At 39.5% G+C, this 19,915-nt stretch overlaps 1 long non-coding RNA gene across 1 annotated transcript in view; it reads left to right on the forward strand.

Annotated features, from left to right (window-relative positions):
• Nucleotides 1-1,021: 1,021 nt before the first annotated feature.
• The window catches only part of LOC118618492, a 30,210-nt gene continuing 11,316 nt past the window's right edge, over nucleotides 1,022-19,915 (forward strand). Inside the window, exons 1-2 of the long non-coding RNA XR_004957066.1 lie at nucleotides 1,022-1,048; nucleotides 2,312-2,489. This is a non-coding gene — a long non-coding RNA (uncharacterized LOC118618492). The remainder of the gene's footprint in view (nucleotides 1,049-2,311; nucleotides 2,490-19,915) is intronic.

The following is a 19,915-nucleotide window of genomic DNA, read 5'->3' on the forward strand; positions in this document are numbered from 1 at the left end:
TTAAAGCCCATTATATAATTTCAGTATGTGCATTAATCTCTCACTGATGGAAAAAAACATTTGAGCAGGCTGTAATGCAACCTATAGTGGGTAGGGGGCAATGCTGGAATACAATACATAGGAAAGAGACCGGACTCTCAGAAGAGAGGACTTCGGCAAGTTTGTAGAAGCTTGTTGCTATAACAGCAACCACAACCACCACCAGCTCCAGCGCCAGTATTAATGGCCACCTATTTCATGGCTGGTGAGTGGCAGCATTGATTTTTTTAAACCCTAGTCTAGTGATTTTTAGTTCAATATATTTTCTATTACATCAAAATATAATTTCTTTCAATAGGTTTTGTTTGTTTAAAATAGTTACATATTTTTCTTGATTGTAAGGATAGTAAATCATCTTTATAAAAATTCAAATTTAGAGACATGAATGTTTAAGAAGGTAATAGTTTCTCTTAATCCAACCTCCTCCCATATACAAATAACGTTAACAGTTCAGTATATATTATTTTAGTTTTTCCTATGTGTAAACATATCTATTTTTTAAAACAGAAATAGAAACATATTTAGGATACTTTTCTCTATTTAAAGCTTTATGCTGAGTGGCCCTACACTTGCTGAAGGTACTACCTGGGTTAATATGTTATCTAATTTTATACATACTTTTTCTGGCTAATATGTGTGGGTTACTTTTAAATATTAGTCCTGCAGCTCCTAACAATTGTTTTTATCCTATTCTTTTCCAGATTAGCATTATTGTGAATTGAGCCCTTTTAATTTGTAACACATGGTGTGATTCAAACCACTGAGTCTTAGCATCTGTCAATGATAAGATCATTCTTTTTAGAGATATAAATATGGTTGCCAATAATGTGGCAGAATTTGGCTTTTCATTGTCATGTTATTAATGACTGCAAGAAAGAACTCGCGGCTGATTTTTTTTTTTCCTACTTAAGCTTCAATTTCCTGAATTTCCTTTTAAATTTCCACACAGAATTAAAACTAAGGAGGTCTTGGATTTTCCAAAGCAAAACGAATTTTCTCTATCCCCAAGGTTTGTGTTCTAATCATTTATGTAGGACTAGCTGTCCTTGCTCTTACAACTAAAAATGTTGCATGCTACGATCAAAATGATGGGTCAGGGCAGTCTGGGGTAATCCGGTAGATGGGACCACAAAGGGCCCACTGATATGCTATCACATTAGCACAAGGACAGTTGTCTGTCTTCTTGGAGAGTATCCCTGAGGCTGCTGATTTAAAGGTCTTATTCTTTCCTTTCAACTTTTTCTCTTATTCTATTTAGAACTGTTCATTTTTCATTTGTTGTTTTGGTTTTTTTGGTTTTTATCCTTACCTGAGGACATTTTTTCATTTTTTGTTCAGATAGAGTGGGAGGGAGAGAGAGGAAGAGAGAGAGAGAGAGAGAAACATCGATGTGAAAGGGACACATTGAGTGGCTGCCTTTTGCATGACCAATCAGGGCTGGGGACAAACTGCAACCTTTCCGCTAACATGCTCTTAGCGGAAACCGAACCCAGGTCTCTCTGGACTGCAAGCCGACGCTCTAACCGCTGAGCCAAACCGGCCAGGGCCAATTAATTTTTTAACTTCAATTTTTTGTGTGTATTTTATGATATAATTTTCTCTCTACATATAGATATATGCTATATGAATATAGTTGTTATGTATACAGTTTGGTCCTTGAACAACATGGGTTTGAACTTCATGAATCTACTCATACACAGACGTTTTTCAATAAATGCTGTGAATGTACTTTCTCTTATGATTTTCTTAACATTTTCTTTTCTCTAGCTTACTTTATTGTAAGAATACCATATATAATACATATAACATACAAAGTATGTTAATTGACTGTTAATGTTATTGGTAAGGATTCTGGTCAACAGTAGGCTATTTGTAGTTAAGTTTTTGGGGAGTCAAAAGATATGTGTGGATTTTGACCTCATGGGGGTTTGGTGCTTCTAAACTCCAATGGTTTTCAAATATATATATGTACTTTATATTAGTATAGTAGTATTTGTTTATTATAAGTAAGGAAATATACTTTTATAATATTGGATATATATACTCAAATTTTTTTCTTGATTGTAATGTACAGTAAAAAGTATTTGAGTCTACTGTACAATGTTAGGAATTTCTTGAGGGTAGGGATCATTTATTTTCATTTTGATATTCGTAGTTGCACAATGTTTGGCTTATAATAGGTTGTTAATAAGTATTGTTGGCTGGCTGGCTGGCTTGCTGGATAGATAGATAAATTAATAAATCATGTGATTACATTTCTCTTTATGTGTAGAGGTTATTTTCAGTTATCATTCAGTGACTTCTTCAGTACACTAAGGATGCATATGGGTGACCAAACAACTAGACTGTGGTGACTGATCTTGGTGCCATGCTTGGATGTATTAAAAACAGATTCAGCTTGCCACATTTTCAACAAGCCGCCAGATTGATGGATTACCACAAAATAAATGGTGAATATGATTGAGAAATTTTATGTAACTCGGCCTCTCAGGGTTCATCTGTCTTAACTATTATCAGAATGCCATCTAGGGTATAGCAAATGACATCATCTCTACAAACTTTAATGTTTAGATTTCTTTGTTTCTTTTCTGTTTGGTGAAAAGGTCATGTGATTAGAATAATACAATGCCATGATTAGGGATAAGGGGTGAAGAAAAGTCCTGAAAAGTTTTGTGGGACTCATATTCAACTAAATGTTAACCCTGCTAACATTGGTCTTTTCTCCCCCAACTCATTGAGGGAACACAGATGAGACTGAGGGGCACTGCCAAGCAGTAGTGCCCCAGCTCAAGCTTCATATCATGTCTCCTTTGGCTGTTCCTTCCCATGTCGCTATCATTAGATACTTTTTTTTTCTGTTTATTTATTTTATTTTATTAATTAAATTATTTTTGTTTCAGATGTTTCTCCTTTTCCCCCCCTAGACACCTTCCTTCCGATCCCCCCCCCCCCCAGGATTGTTGTCTATGTCCATTGGTTACGCATACATGCATATAAGTTCTTTGGTTCATCTCATCCATCCCCTTCTCTGAGGTCTGTCAGTCTGAACCGAACTCCTTTCTGTGTCTCTGGGTGTATTTTGTTCATCAGCTTGTATTGTTCATTATATTCCACAAATAAGTGAGATCATGTGATACTTGTCTTTCTCTGACTGCCTTATTTAACTTAGCATAATGCTCTCCAGGTCCCTCCATGTCATCTCAAAGGATAAGAGATCTCTCTTTCTTACAGCTGCATAGTACTCCATTGTGTATATACAACAGCTTTTTTTTTTTTTTTTTAGTCCTCACCCGAGGACATTCTTTGATATTTTGTTCAGATAGAGTGGGAGGGGGAGAGAGAGAGAGAGAAACATCGACGTGAAAGGGACACATCGAGTGGTCGCCACCCACACGACCCAACCAGGGCCGGGGACAAACTGCAACCGAGGTACATGCCCCTAGCGGGAACCGAACTCGGGTCTCTCCGGACCGCAGGCCGACGCTCTAACCGCTGAGCCAAACTGGCCAGGGCGATACAACAGCTTTTTTATTCACTCATCTATCGATGGACACTTGGGCTGTTTCCAGATCTTAGCTATTGTAAATAATGCTGCTATGAACATGGGGGTGCATATATTCTTCCTGATTGGTGTTTCAGGCTTCTTAGGGTATATTCCTAGAAGTGGGATCACTGGGTCAAATGGAAGTTCAATTTTTAAGTTTTTGAGGAAACACCATATTGTTTTCCATAGTGGCTGCACCAGTCTGATATTCATTTTTACCACTGTGTAACACAGGACTTTCCTAACAGGCACTCAGAAACTTTTCTTTGCCTGTGTGTATGTAAATGCATGTGTCTTCAGGATGGTCGAGCTGGAAGTCATGTGCTGGCCAGAGCAGGGTGGGGCGGCAGCTTCACCACCCTCCTCACTCGGGGGAGGCCTGGTTGGTTGATTCTGCTCAGCACCAGCCAGTCGGCTTGTTGGTGGGGAATGGCGATTGTGTCTTCTTCAGTTTTATATTCTTTATGATTCTCCTCCCCTGTACAAATAGATAAACAGATGAAAGGACAGGTTGAATATAGAATAAGCCCAATGCTCTTTTCCATCAGAACTCCCCACATCACATCCAGCTTGGTGCATCGGGGAGGTTCTCTTATTTTGCACAATTGTTTTAATGATATGGATAAAACTAGAAGGACATATGAATTGTTATAAATGTGGGCATATTTTGGAGTTTACCTCTGAGTTATATGAGTGTGTAGTTTTTGTTGATAAGACCATTTTCTGCCTCTTGCTCTTCTCTTCTGGGTTGTTCAGAATCACACATTAAGCGGGAATGCTTTCATAGTGTTGGTCCTGTGATATACCTGATCACTTTTATTAGAGAAGAAAAGCATATGGAGGTGGAACAGTTTCTACTAACAAGCGAGGCAAACGTTATTCATGCTCTCTCTTTATTTTTACTCAAGTTAGTTAATTTTTCAAAAAAGGTTTTCAGTACCAAGCATTTATGTGACTATTCTGCAACTGTCAGTTTGTGCTGCTTAATCCCTTCACCCTTTCCACCCCCAAACCACCTCCCCTCTGACAAGTGTCAGTCTGTTCTCTGTATCTATGAGTCTGTTTCTATTTTGTTTGTTTATTTTGTTCATTAGATTCCACATATAAGTGAGATTGTATTCCAGACCACTTTTGAGTGACCAGAAATGAATTATTCTGCTGTTCCTGTGCCAGGCTGTGGTTAATGTAGATGTATTCTGCAAATGTTTCTTCTCTGGTATATTGGCACCTTCCAGGACTTTAGTAGGGCAATAGATTGCAAGTCTCTTCTTTTCTTGAACCCCACAAACCTATCTAGGAGTGTTGCCACCTCTCTAAGACTTGGCCCAAGGAATGGCTCAGAGTTCATTACTGAGGCATGGTCTCGTTTCTTATCTGACTCTGTTCCCATCACTCAGACCAGGGAATATTTTTCTAGCCCTGTTTTAGGGATGGGAGTGAGCAAATTCTTGATTCTTGTTTGTTCATGTAGTAGCCTAAATTAGTGATTCTCAACTGGAGGTAATTTTGTTCCCTAGGGGTCATTTAGCACTGTCTGGAGACATTTTGGTTGTCACACTGGGGAGCATGAAGGGTGCTACTAGCATCTAGGGGGTAGAGGCCGAGGGTGCTGCTAAAGGCACAGGGCAGCCCCCAGTTCTTCCTAATTCCTCTTTCACATAAAGGAGTTATTTATATTAAAATATAAAATAGAGCATTAGCAGTTATTAGGACCTTGGAATTGGGTATTTCATGAAACTACCTAATTGCAGAGGGGAAAAAAAAATCAACTTTGGAGCCCACATTTCCTTGATTGACTAGAGTGCTCAAATATCTCAGACAAGTGCATATTTTTATTTATTTATTATTTATTTTTTTAATTTTATGTTTTCCGTCACCTTTTATCCTTCTATGGGATAAAAGGGATATCCTCTACCACCTCTACCCATCTCCCTCGACCCTCCAATCACCGCACTGTTGTCCATGTCCATGAGTTCTCTATTTTTGTTCTCAATTCCTCTACTTCCTCAACTACCCCCCCCACCCCACACACACCCCCAGAGCTGTCAGCCTGCTCTCTGTCTGTGTGTCTGCCTCTATTTGCTTGGTAGTTCAGTTTGTTCATTAAATTCCACATATGAGTGAAAGCATATGGTATTTGTCTCTCTCTGACTGATTTATTTCACTGAACATAATGTTCTCCAGGTCCATCCATACTTTGCAAAGGGTAAAATTTTCTTTCATTCACAGCAGAGTAGTATTCCATCATGTAAATATACCACAGCTTTTCTATCCACTCATCTACTGATGGGCACTTGGGCTGTTTCCAGATCTTGGCTATTGTAAATAATGCTGCTATGAACATAGGGATGCGTATATTCTTTCAAATTAGTGTTTTGGGTTTCTGTGTATAAATTCCCCAAAGAGGAATCACTGGATCAGAAAGCAGTTCCATTTTTAATTTTATGAGGAAACTCCACACTGCTTTCCACAGTGGCTGCACCAGGCTGCATTCCTACCAACAAGGCATGAGGGTTCCCTTTTCTCCACATCCTTGCCAGCACTTTTTTGATGACTTATTGATAATAGCCATTCTGACAGGTGTACAAGTGCATGTTTCAGTCAGTTCATGGCAGGCTGTGAAGCACAGTGAGCTGCGAATGTGTACACATGGATTCCAGTCTTGCTTCTCCCACCAGCTGCTTGAGCAGGCAATTCCACTTCTCTGCCTCAGTTTTCTCATGTTAGAGGTTCAACTAAATTATCTCTGACATTCCTTCCATTGAGTTTTCCCCTATGAGTTGGGGCCAGATTGTGAACAGAAATAATTTTTCATATATAGAATCTTAATGGTGTGCCATTTTTTGGAAATATGGAAATTGCTAGTTGTCCAACAAACTTTATTGTCTTATTCTTCCATGTGCCCACAATGTAAAGTAAAAGCGTAAGTGCTATATAATAAAGAAATCTACCAATACAGTAACTTCTAAAAATTGAGGCTAGAGCACATTTCTCATATTCCCCTGCATGTGGGTGTGATTAAGTTCTCACTCTGGAATGTGAGGAGAAGTGGGGTGTCTAAACTCTGATCCTAGTCTTGAAGGCGGTGGGGGCGTCTCTTTCATGCTTTCCCTTTCTTCCAGCTGGAATCCCTGGGGACCCAGCTTCAGTCATGCAGGTGACAGTGATGCCCCAGGGACAGAGGAACAGGGTGAAAGGAATCGAACCTCAAATGACGGAGTGGTGCACAACCGCTCCACCAAACTGAATTGCCATCTTCAGAGCTGTTCGACGAGAGAAACAAACTTTTTAAAAAAGTCATTGTATTGTTAGGTGTTTTTATTATAGCAGCATAAACTTTTACCATAATAAATAGAGGAATTCTTCACAAAATGACTAAAACAACAAACTTAGGGTAACTCAGTTGGTTAGAGCGTTGCTCTGATACACTTAGGGTGTGGGTTTGATCTCCAGTAAGGGCACATACAAGAATCAACCAAATGAATGCATAAATAAGTGAAACAACAAATCAATATCTCTCTCAGATCAGTAAAGAAGTGCATTTTGTTATACTTCATATGAGGTGCTAGTGTTGACTCTTAAACCTTATTACTAAAATATAAGTGAAATATTTAACAGCAAGATGAGGGTGTGGACAAGATTAGGTCCATCTGGTTCTTGATCTCTTCTCATTTGACTGTACCATTTTCTCTTGTAAGTTCTGTAATAAGTAACAATCCTAACAGTCCACTGTGAGTGGGCCCTTTTTGTTTTACACATGACCTCTGCTGTCAGATAATGATCAGTTTCTGTATTTGCAAGTGCTTATATTTTACACTTAATGTGTTATCTTTCCTACTATATTAGTCCCCTTATAGCTCTTTCTCTTTCTGGCCTGATTGCATTGTTGGAATGTCGGGCACATGGCTATCGTCCCAAGTGTCTAAGCACAACGGCCTGCAGCCATTTGGAAAAGATAAAGATAGCTGGAAACATCTTCCCCCCTTTATGCTGCAAGAAGGTAGAGCAGTGGTCCAGGGCATTGGTGGTTACATCATCTTGGCTTTATTGAAAAGACAACTTCTTACCCGTATTCTGTTCTGTTTAAAAAAATCACTACTTTTTAACAAATGTTCTCTCTGGCTATTTAAAAAAAATTTTATTGCCTCTCATCTGTAAATTACAATAGTAGTGATCATTAATTATTAAGTATTAGGCAAGATACTAACCTAATTCTAACTCTGAACTGTTTTCATGTTAAATGAAAATTTCATTTGTTTTAACTACGCAAATAAAAACTGTTTCATGGGGATAGATATTAATTTAATTATAAGATCATGAATACGAGAGAGACTATAAACTGAATATTCAATTTTATATGTGTTCAAATGTGGACAACTAGGTTAATCGTTCTCCTGTTGGTTTTTTTCTGTCTTAAAAGTAAGGTTGATTAGCAGAACTGTGATTTGAATGGAAATGGCTTTGATCATCTTATCAACATTTCTTTTAGCTTTCCTTAAGAAGGCTTTTGTACTGGGCAGAGGACAGCTTGCAGTATAGTTGCTATTCGAAATTAAAATTAATCCTAGGTGACTAAGGAGATTTAGATTAGAGTGTTATTCAACAACTTAAAACACATAAAGCTTGAGTATAACTTTCTTTAATTAATTTCAATTGGTCCTTTAGAGAGAAAACTTTTTTGTAAGTTTCAATTTGGTATTAGTTCATGCAGGCCTACATGATAGATTTTTATTTTTCAAATGACAAAATGAGAAGCTCAATCCATACTGGTTTGCTGTGACTTCTCTGGGGTTTGGGCTGGAGACCCACCTTGCCGCTGATGTTCGGAGAAGGCAGCTGTGGATGGTTGCACAGGAAGAACGTCCCCAAACGGAGCTTGAGGGAGTGGTTGCATTTGCCCTGTATGCTCTCTGTGTTTTGATACACTGAGCAAGGAATGTTGATGAGACATGAGGCAGAACAGCTTGTTCCTCCACAGCTATTTTGACTTTGCAATGCTGGCAGTAGTAAAAAAAAAAAAAACGGAAAAAAGTTTAGCGTGTTAACTAAGCAAACACATGGGACTTGGAAGAAAGCGAGGGAACAGCTAGGCTATTCTTGGTACCAAGAACCCCATTGCTTAGGAACTTTAATTCCAGTTCACGAACGCATGGTACTTTGAGTTCTGCATTTCTCTAGATGTCCTCTGTCTCTGGGGGTGTTAATAGGAACAAATGGTGGTGGTAATGAAATGAAATTCAAGTTGCGTTCGGTAATCAAATTTCAGTACGTGGAAGAGGACTTACAAGAAGAGATACCTCAATGGATTTAGTATGTGAGTCTGAAAACCGCATTAGTTAAAGTAAATACCCATGCTACTTTAGGTTTGATAAATACAGACTATCCTGAAGAAACGGAAAAATCAACAGCGCTGGTTGGTGATGTCCTAGGGGCACTACCAGGATTTTAGAAGAAGAGTGTGGACTAGACACTTGAGTTTTGTGCCTTCTTGCTGCTGGTTTTCACTGGAAGTGTTGGTGAACCAGCTCTGAGCCTAGGTGTTCAGAGACGTGGTAAGTTTCCATCGGCCTCTGCACGCTCCTCCTGCCATCTGCCAGGAGAAGAATGGGCCATAGGGAGCCACAGCTCCTTCTGCCCGAGTGCCCGAGGCAGAGGTGCAGGGAGTCAACCTGAACGTGGGCCAAGCTGAGCCTCACTGAGCCCGGTCGATCCACTGCCGACCTGTAGACCTGTGGTGGAGAAATAAATGTGTTTTTGTGTTTGTTTTAAACCACTGAAATTTGATGGTGTGTTATTCAGCAAAACCTGGCTAATACACCTTTATTAGAGGGCTCTAATTTCAGGCAGTTGTAATTGAGAACCACAGTGTAGCGGACACGGATCTGTGCCCTGCCTCAGATTCCCTCAGCGTGCTGAGGTCCCAGACCGTGCTGCCAGCGGTTTGACGGTGACACACTGTCACGGTCTGTGGCAGCTGCAGTGCAGTCAGGTCTATTGGCTACAGCTCAGAGTTCCTGACTCCTCTCATCACTTTAGGCTTCAGTGAAATCTGCATGTGGTATCTGGTATCTTAAGTGGCTACCTAAGAGCTGGATGGCACAGCCCAGAGGAGTGGTGCTAACTCCACGGAGCAAACTGTGGCCAATGGGAAACTGAAGACGGGCGGGAGAAAGTAAATACCCCGTCCCCTTCTTCCTCTTTCCCACGGTCGATTCCAACCGCACAGCCACCTGGCTCACCTGAAGTCCCGCGTGGCCACTCAGATCCTTCTGTTGGGGGATCTGCTGTGTCTTTTTACGACTCAGTAAGAAGCAGTAGCCAGCAGGGTAACAGGTCATGTTTCATGGCTTTCTATCTTTCCTTGTCTCATTTCTCTTTTTTCTTCACTTTCAATGCTCTGGTTTTCACCTCAGAGAAAGCACCAGCCTTAACCTTGATTCAGGCTGTTTACTAGAGAAGCCGGGCTAAGACCTCGACCTAGACCATCATGACAAGATGGGGATTCTGATAATGTCAACCGATACCTATTGCTGACCACTTACTGTGTCAAGCCATATGCTGAGCGCTTTGAATTTATTTCATTTAATATTCACTACAACTCATGAACGGGATGCTAGTATTACTTCATGTTATAAAGGAGCAAATGAAAGTTTAAAGATCACACAGCAAATAAGTGGAGCCAAACTATAAAATTAGGTATTTCAGATGTCGTATTTTACTAAGTGAGCCACCACATGACACAGATAACTGCAGAGGAGGTGACAGGTGCCTAGTAGGAATGCCTCGTGTGCTGTAGTACACTCGGGTGTCTAATACAGTGCATTACATCCAGTGTACGTTCACTATGTAAGTGATGATTTTATAAATAGTTTATTACGTTTCCACTTACTAATAATATTTTGGTAAATCTCAAGTTATTTTACACAGAATTTATGGACTGTCAGTTTTTAAAAAGGAGACTAAAAGAGTCATGTTTAACAATAAAACATGTTTTAAATTAGAAAACCTCTTAGAATTTTATAGAGCTAGAAAGACTATAAAAATTATCTTTGTATATTGTTTGAAAATATTATTTATTTTAACCTGATGTATTTGGTTGGCATGGGAGGACATTGATTACAGTAGGAATACTTAAAAAAATAAACATCCTGTTGCTTCATGGAGGCAGCTTCACTGTAACAGAAAAGCAGCAGACTGAAAATACGTGGACCTGAATTCTGTCTTGAGTTTCTCACCAACAAGCATGTGATTTGGGGAAGGACAGTCTGGGCTTGGGCTTCAGATGCATCATCTGTAAAATGCGAAATTGGTTGAAGAGCATTTCCAGCTCTGACATCTGTGGTTTTCCTGAAGTTACTGGGAACCTATATCCAGATGGCACTTGAAGAGAGAGTTGCAGCCACCCTTTGGATGATAGTTATGCTCGTCCTCCTTGTATTTCTCAGTTTGGCAGATGACTTGCTCTTTTTTTTTTTTTATCCTCACCCGAGGACATTTTTCCATTTTTTGTTCAGATAGAGCAGGAGGGAGAGAGAGGAAGAGAGAGAGAGAGAAACATCGATATGAAGGGACACATCGAGTGGCTGCCACCCACACGACCAACCAGGGCCGGGGACAAACTGCAACTAAGGTACGTGCCCTTAGCGGGAACCGAACCCAGGTCTCTCTGTACCGCAGGTCGACGCTGCAACCGCTGAGCCAAACTGGCCAGGGCAGATGACTTGCTCTTTAAGATTCAGTTCAAGTTCAATGTGTGTGTGTGTGTGTGTGTGTGTGTGTGTACCATTCCTGAATTTCTTAGATAATTTTCTACTTCTTACTCCTGAATAACTTTACATACCTTTTCTGTAATTCTTACTCCATCCTTATGTGATTATTTGTATATGTGTTCATCTCTCATTAAACAGAGCATTTTCAAAACCACACTTAAACATGTATTATACTTTAAGAAGGTATTGCGCAAGTAATATTGTTTTATTTCTTTTTTCTTAATGCCTTGTGTTCATAGACCAGCACTTTGAGGGTGGTTTTTGTGATCATCCAAGTTTACTTTTCTTCTCTAAAGATATACTAGCTCATATACACAAGAAGATGTGTACAAGACTGTTCATTGTAGAATTGTTTGCAATAATGAAAAACTGGAATTATTCATATTTGTCCATAAGTAGAGGAATAGCTAAATCCTCCTCTTCCTTCTTCTTTTCTTTCTTTATCTTCCTCCCCTCTTTTGTTCTCTACTAGTACTGGGCTAGTACTTCCTCCTCTGTCACTAGGCTACAACCCACAACTGCTACCACCACCATCACCACCACCACCACTAACAACAATAATTACATATTAAGAGCATACTGTATTGGAGAAGGGAGTGGGAGACAGTATTGTAGATGGTGGCAAAGGAACCTTTTATCATATCTATTTTAAAAGGGTAAGACATTCCTTTTTATGATACTTATTTTATTTGTTCTCTCTCTGAAATCTTTACCGAGTTTAAGGTCTTAAAAATATTATCCTATGCTTTGTTCTATACACTTTATGGTCCTAGCATTTACGTGGAGGTCTGTGTTACATTTCACATTAGTTTTTGTGAATGGCTTGAGATAAGAGTTGCGGTTTATTATTTTTCCTGAGCAGATAGCCAGTCATTCCAGTACTATTTGCAAAAAGACTTTCGTTCTCCAATAAGTTTACATGGTACCTTGGCTGATAATCCATTGATCATATAGGTGTGGGTGTGTTTCTGAACTTTTATTTTATTTGTCCATGTTTTCCTTAAGCCAATAACATTCTGTCTTGATAGCATTCAGATGGTGTAAGTCCTCTAACTTTGTTCTTATAAAATACTATTTTGTATAACCTAGGTCATTTGCATTTCCATATATAACTTGGAATCAATTTGTTAATTGAAAAAAGACTGCTGAATTTTGATAGGGTTTGTATTGATCAATTTGGGGAGACTGGGTAACAATGATGTTGAAAATTCAAATCTATGCACATGTAATATCTATCAAATCTTTAACTTGTATGAGAAGTGTTTTGTACCTTTCATTGAAGAGGTCTTGCATAGCTTTCATTAAAATTGTTTGTAGGTATTTTACATTTGTTGATGCTATTGTACATGAACTGCTTTCTAATTTTTACCTTTTTTTTTTTTTTGGCTAATATATACAGAAATACATTGTCCCCCAAAGCTTTCCATTGCCCCTTCCTTGAACCTCTCCATACATTCCTCATCCCTATGCAATTGGAGATCTTAAATGGTGCAAAAAGACATTCTTACCAGGCGTGTGTGAAGGCCAGGCTTTCTTATCTCCAGGTGATTTTAATTCCTCCTTGGGTACTTTTCTCAAGTGTCTGTGCTGATCAGTACTTTGCAGAATACACAAGGAGGACGCATTGTAGACCTCCTAAGTTGATCTTCTGCAGTTCTCTGGTAACCTGCACAAACCCTTGCTGTTTTGATATACTGGACCCTCGGCACTGTCTCCCCAACTCAGGGTGCCTCTTGATCTCTACCTGGGGTCCTTCTCCCTGGAAACTTTCAGAGCCTTGAAATAGTCCAGTCTAGGGCTTGCCTCACTCCCTCACCTCATCTCATCTCTAGGAATCCTTGTTCTTCCTTGCCTGATGTTCAGCGATTGTTTTAGATACTTTTTGTATATTTTGTTTGTTTTAGGTCGGAAGATTAAGTACAGTCCCTGCTATTCCATTATGGCTAGAAGTAGATGTATATTAATTTTTTGAATGTCAAACTAACCTTGGATTGTTATCACAATTTGTGGAGTTTGATGATCACAAAAACTAGTGGAATTTCTTGGATATACGCTACTTGACTATGCTCTTTTTAAAAGTATTGCTGGTTTTAGCTTTTTATTTTTATTTATTTAATTTATTTTTTTATCCTCACCCAAGGACATTTTTGCATTTATCTTCAGATAGAGCGGGAGGGATACAGAGGGAAGAGAGAGAGAGAAACATCGATGTGAGAGAGACACATTGAGTGGTTGCCACCCACTCGACCCCAACCAGGGCCGGGAACAAACTGCAACCAAGGTATTTGCCCTTAGCAGGAACTGAACCCGGGACTCTCTGGTCCACAGGGTGATGCTCTAACCACTGAGAAACCGGCCAGCGCAGTTTTAGTTTTTTTTAAAGGATATTTAGTCTATGAAGAATTTGACCTTTGTCTTTTTTTCTCATAATATTTTTGTTAGGTTTTTGTTGCAGACTTATGCTGGCCTCATAAAAGAAGTTGAGAAATGTTACCTCTATTTTCTGAAAGAGTTTGTCTGCTGTTTACATATTTAATTCCTTTAATAGGTATAGGGCTGTTTAGATGCTCAGTGTCTTCCACTGTAAATTTTGAAATTTGTTTTTTTTTTTAAGAAATGTATCTATTTAATCTAAGATATTGGGTTTATTGACATAAATTTTAAAATAGTATTTCAGTATCATTCTTTTAAAATCTAGAAGGTCTTGCCCTGGCCAGCTTGGCTCAGTGGTTAGAGCATCCACCTGCAGACCAAAGAGTTGCAGGTTCAATTCCAGTCAAGGGCATGTACCTCAGTTGCAGTTTGGTCCCAGCCCTGGTCAGGGGAGAGAGCCAATTGATGTGTCTTTCTCACATCAATGATTCTCTCTCTCTCCTTCCCTTCCTCCCTCCCTCCCACTCTATCCAGAAATAAATGAAAAAATATCCTTTTGTGAGGATTTTAAAAATAAAAATTAAAATCTAGAAGATCTTTTCTGTAATTCCGTTTTGTATTTCTAATAGTAATAATTTACATTTTTTCCCTTTTTACTTAACAGACTTGCTAAGGGTAGGTCAATTTAATTAATCTCTTCAAATAACCAACTTTTTACTTTATTGGTTTAGTTGCTCTTTAATTTACTGTTGTGCTATAATGTTTATTTTCTTTCTTTTACCTATTGAGAAATAACTTGCTATTCTTTGGATAGCTTCTTTTTTTTTGGTACGTGCTCCTAGAGGGAACTGAACCCGGGACTCTCTGGTCCACAGGCTGATGTTCCAACCACTGAGCCAAACCGCCCAGAGTTTTGTATAACTTCTTAAAAAAAAATTGACATTTGATTGATCTTTTAAAGCATAGATATTTAAATATACATTTCTTTTAAAGCATTATTTTAACTGCAACCCACACATTTTGATATGCTATGTTTAATTCATTTAGTTAAAAATATTTCTAATTTACCATGTCTTGCTTCTTTAATCTGGGTTGTTAGAAGTGTGATATACATTTTCCAAATGTTATAGCTTGTTAGTGATTCTAACATTATTTTATCATGCTCAGATGAAATAATATAAATTATTTTAAGGAACAGCATATTGTCTATTTTGGTGCATGCTCTGTGTGCACTTGAAAATAATGTGTGTTCAGCTATTGTTGAGTGTAGTTTTTATAAATTTCAGTTAAGTCAAGGTGGTTGAGCATTGTTAAAATATTCTATGTAACCCTGGCCAGTTTGGCTCAGCGGTTAGAGCGTCGGCCTGTGGTCCAGAGAGACCCAGGTTCAGTTCCCACTAAGGGCACGTACCTCGGTTGCAGTTTGTCCCCGGCCCTGGTTGGGTCGTGTGGTAGGCAGCCACTCGATGTGTACCTTTCACGTTGATGTTTCTCTCTCTCTCTCTCTCTCTCTCTCCTTCTCACTCTATCTGAACAAAAAATGGAAAAATATGTCCTCGGGTGAGGATTAAAAAAAAAAAAATTCTATGTACTTTTTGATCTTTTTATTTTATGGTCTACATATGCAATTAATTTCTGGGAGAAACATATTAAAATCAACTATGAATGTAAATTTGTCTAGTTCTATCAATATTTGGTTTGTATATTTTAAAAATCTGTTTAGATGAATATACATTTATATGTTCCTAATAAATGCATTTTTAAAATGATCTTGAAATTTCCTCATTCCATTTTTTTTTTCTGTTTTTCATTGTTTATGACAATAGATCAGACATAATTCTTATATTTTTTCCCTTGTATGTGGTGTTCTTTTTTTCTCTGGGTTCTTTTTAGATTTTTTTTTTGTCACCTTTGACTCTGAGCAGTGTGACTATGGTGTGCCTCGGTGTGGCTTTTTTGTGTGTGTTTATTCTCTTTTCAGGTAACTACGATTATTGATTCTGAGGTTTGATGTTTTCATCAATTTAAAAAAAAAATTGTCATCATGTTCTCAAATATTTCTTACTCATTTTATATTCCTCACAGATGCACAGTTGTCCCACAGAGCATGGATTCTCTGTCCCGATTTTTCCATTCTTTTCGTCATTTTACTTTCATTTTGCATAATGACTTTTTTTAGTGCTTCTTTTCTATGCTATTAATAGTCTATTAAGTTCATACATGTATTCTTTATTGTTGATATTATATTTTTAATTTCTGGTATTTCAATTTAGTTCCTTTTTAAATTTGCCTTTTCTCTGCCAAAATTCCCCCATCAAATCATTCATGTTGCCCAACTTTTTTACTAAATTCTAGCATAGTTATCATAATTATGGTAAAATTATTTTCTGAAAATTTTAACATCTGGGCTTTCTAGAGTGAGATTCTCTTAACGGTTTTCTCATTTGATTATTGCTCATATGTTCTTGCTTCCTTGTGTATCTGTTTTTTTTTAATTGTATGTTGACCATTGTGAGTAAAAAAATTAAATAAAGATTGAAGTAATTAATAATTACCCCAGAAAAAGGCACACCTTTTTTTCTGTGAGCGCTTGTTAGGGAAGGTTAAGTAAATGTGATGTAGATTTGATGTGTGTGGGTATTGTTTCAACTTTAGTTAGATTTAGGTTACCACTGACTTGAACTATTTTGAGGATAGAATCAGAACTTCCTCATCATTCGGCCGTGTAATCTGAGCACTGGGATGATCTCACAGACCTCTATGCTTCCAGTCTATTTTGGGTGCTAGAGAATTCTCTTTGTTTTCCTAATCCTGCCTCTTTTCACCTCAGGAGGTCTTTCTTCCTCCTGAGGCTCTGTTCCCAGCTCTTGGCATTCAGTTCCTTGTACCAATGACAGTCCGCTCAGCTCTCCGGCCTCATTGCTGGCTTCAGTTGCAACTGTCTTGACCTCGGGGAAAGCCCAGACTTTCTCAGACGGGTTTCTTTCAGTTCTGCCATGACCCCAGCCTTCACTGGCTTGCCATCTTGTACTTAGGGATGTTCTCATATGCTGTAGGGGTCTCTCTCTCAGATTTCCAGACTTTCCCCTAGTCTTCAGTGAGTACTTTCTGTACTTTCGATGAAGACTCACAGGAAAGAGTTGGCAGAGAGATGCAGCCTCACTCTGTGGATGAGGTTCCTTGGGATTCCAACATGGCAAACCAGTCTGTCCACAGAGGTTAGCAGTTCTTTCAGACCCATGGAGTTTCTCTCTTTCCCCCTCCATGGTGCATTCTGTGTCCAGCTATACTTCACCAGCGATGACAGAATTTATTGGTCTCCTCTTTCTCATAATAGGATCATAACTTTTAGATTTTAGTTAATTTAGCTCGCTGTGTGTCCTTAGCTCTTTTGATGGTTTCTGAAAACTATGATCTTATAAATTATTTGGCTTTTTCTTTAGTTGGGTATGAACAGTCAGTTCCATAATTCCTAAATTCTAAACTTCTTGAATAATTAAAAAAAATTAAAGTCAGAAAAAGGGTTTTTAAGGCAGAGTTCTATTTTTTTTTTTTTTTATCCTCACCCGAGGACATTTTTCCATTTTTTGTTCAGGTAGAGTGGGAGGGAGAGAGAGGAAGAGAGAGAGAGAGAAACATCGATGTGAAAGGAACACATCGAGTGGCTGCCACCCGCACAACCGACCAGGGCCGGGGACAAACTGCAACTGAGGTACGCGCACTTAGCGGGAACCAAACCCGGGTCTCTCAGGACCACAGGCCGACGCTCTAACCGCTGAACCAAACCGGCCAGGGCCAGAGTTCTATTTTTGTTGTCTGTGTAGCCTTGGATAAAGTGCTTCTCTGAACCTACCTTGCCCACCTCACAAGGTAGACTTTTAGCTCCCTGTAGACAAAGATCAGGCCTTTATTTGATTGTCATTGCATGTTCAGTGCCTAGCAAAGTGTCTAGTGTGTACTAGGAACTAAATGGATAGTTGAGAATCAATGAAAAAGATTTGAAAGAGAAGATTTTATAAATTTTGATACATTCTAATTTTTTTAAATTAGTTGAGTTTTGTCATAAGTTTAAAAATTGGAATATGTTTTTTAAACAGGCGTCCATAGAACTCTATAGATCTGAAGATGTATTCAAGTTTCATATAACAAACTGGTTTAGAAGATGGATAAAAGATGGTTGTTTATGTGTTTATTAGAAAATCTGAGTAGGAAGCTCCTATTCTCATAGGAGAGCTTTGACTGAGAAGGAAAGCTGAGGCTACATGTCCACGTTCTGCAGTGCAAAGGTGGTAGTGATGCTCGGCACGGTACCAGATGTCTGCCTTAGCAGGGTTAATTGTCACACTGACAGACAGAGCAACAGGCAGAACCCTTGGACTTGTACCAGAGCCCCAGGACAGGGACTGAGTGTGCACCTACTGTATCAAAGTGTAGTTAGTGATGATGTGACATGGGGGAAAGGATCGTAATACATCCTTTAAGTGTGTACACAACGTAAGTGCTTTTTTCTCTGGTCCTTTGAGATAATGATTGTAAAAACTTGTTCACGATTTTAGCTGAGCTACTCCATTGTTTGGCTGCCTCACATTCATTTTGTGTGGCCAAGTGGCCTGTAGGGGCTTTGAAATGACATGAGTTCCCTCATGCAAGAGTCATAAGCAAATGTAAGTTCCTGATCTGACTTCCCCAACAGCCTTGTGATCAACAGTTTCCCCATCTCCTAGGGCCTTCACTTGGCGTACCCTTCAGAAGACCGCATGGAGCATCCCACATCCTGCTGGTTTGGGCTTGAACCTACCAATCTGACCTTAGCCCAGGAACCCCAAGACACTTCACCCACAGACCCTAGTAAAGGCATGTGCCCCAGATCCCACTGCCCTTTCTCTGCCTACACCTGCCTTGACCTCCCTCAAGGCCTGTTGGGTACTTCCTGTAGGACCTCTGTGTAATGAATTTCCCTATTTCGATACCTGTTGTCCTCTGTCGAACCATGGCTCACTATTCAGTACCAGGTGCTCCACTTAACAATGTTAATATAGCAATCATAACAAGCTTTGGATTAACAAAAAGAACTAACATTTATTGACTACTTCTTATGTGCCACTCACTTAAATTAATTAAAAGTAATTAATTTTTTTGTCTACTTCTAAAAATAATCCCTTCAAAAAATCTTTGAGTTTTATATACTATGACAATCAGTTTTAGAGTTCCAAATAAAGAAAAAAGCCTCATTGGAAGACATATTGAAGTAAAAAAGTCATTACATCCTTCTGGTAGCTCCAGGAGACTGATACTATTCTGATCCTCGTTTGTTGGACGAGGGAGCTGAAGCACATACTTAAGGAGGCTGCTTAGTGTCTCACAGCTAGAGCAATCACAGAGCTGCGCCTGGGACCAGTCGTCAGATCTCCATCCTGTGCTCACGGCATGCTTGCTCTGTTGCCCCCCCTGGAAGGCATCTTAGTACTCTCATTGTTTCTGTTATTACTGTTCTTATTCTTTTGCACCTCACTTTGGATGCTGGCTGTGGATTTGTGCTTGTTAGGTGGCTGTAGCCTTCATTCCTCACCGAGCTCAACCTCCTGCCTTCTTTATAGTCAGCTACACTTAGCCAGGGCTTTTGATTACCTTTGGAATGACAGCTGAATCAACAAAACATCGGTTACATTGCTGCTGCGAGAATGACTGTATTTAGTTAGAACCGCCACTCTTTCCCCCTGGAAAACAGCCATGGCCATGTGAATTGATGGGATCCGGGAGTGTCAGGAGAGGCGTTGGGGCGGCAGTGGTAACGGCAGCTCCAGCGGTGGTGACGACAGGGCAGGTGGCCGAGTTCATGACTTAGGCAGATTCCGTGCTGCCTGAGGAGGCTCTGGGACTCCACATCCTTATTCATGCAACAAGCATTAGTTGAACTCAGACCTGGTTTCTGGAAGTATCGCGGGGGATGCCGAGGAGCGCTGGCCCTCGAGCACCTGGCAGTGTAGCGAGGGAAGGGCCGCAGCTCCTGAATAATGGCAGACTCCGGGGTAGAGTACTAGGTGCCGGTCACTGCTCCTCAGCTTTACATTCAGTGTCTCACACGTTCTACCCGGCAGTCCTGGGAGGTGGATCTCCAGTGTGCAGATGAGGAAACTAAGACTCAGAATGGTGAGACATTTGCCCAAGATCCTGCAGGTAGTAAGTGACA

This window comes from Molossus molossus, unplaced genomic scaffold (genome assembly GCF_014108415.1).
Source record: "Molossus molossus isolate mMolMol1 unplaced genomic scaffold, mMolMol1.p scaffold_m16_p_1, whole genome shotgun sequence".
In the NCBI taxonomy this organism is placed as follows: domain Eukaryota; kingdom Metazoa; phylum Chordata; class Mammalia; order Chiroptera; family Molossidae; genus Molossus; species Molossus molossus.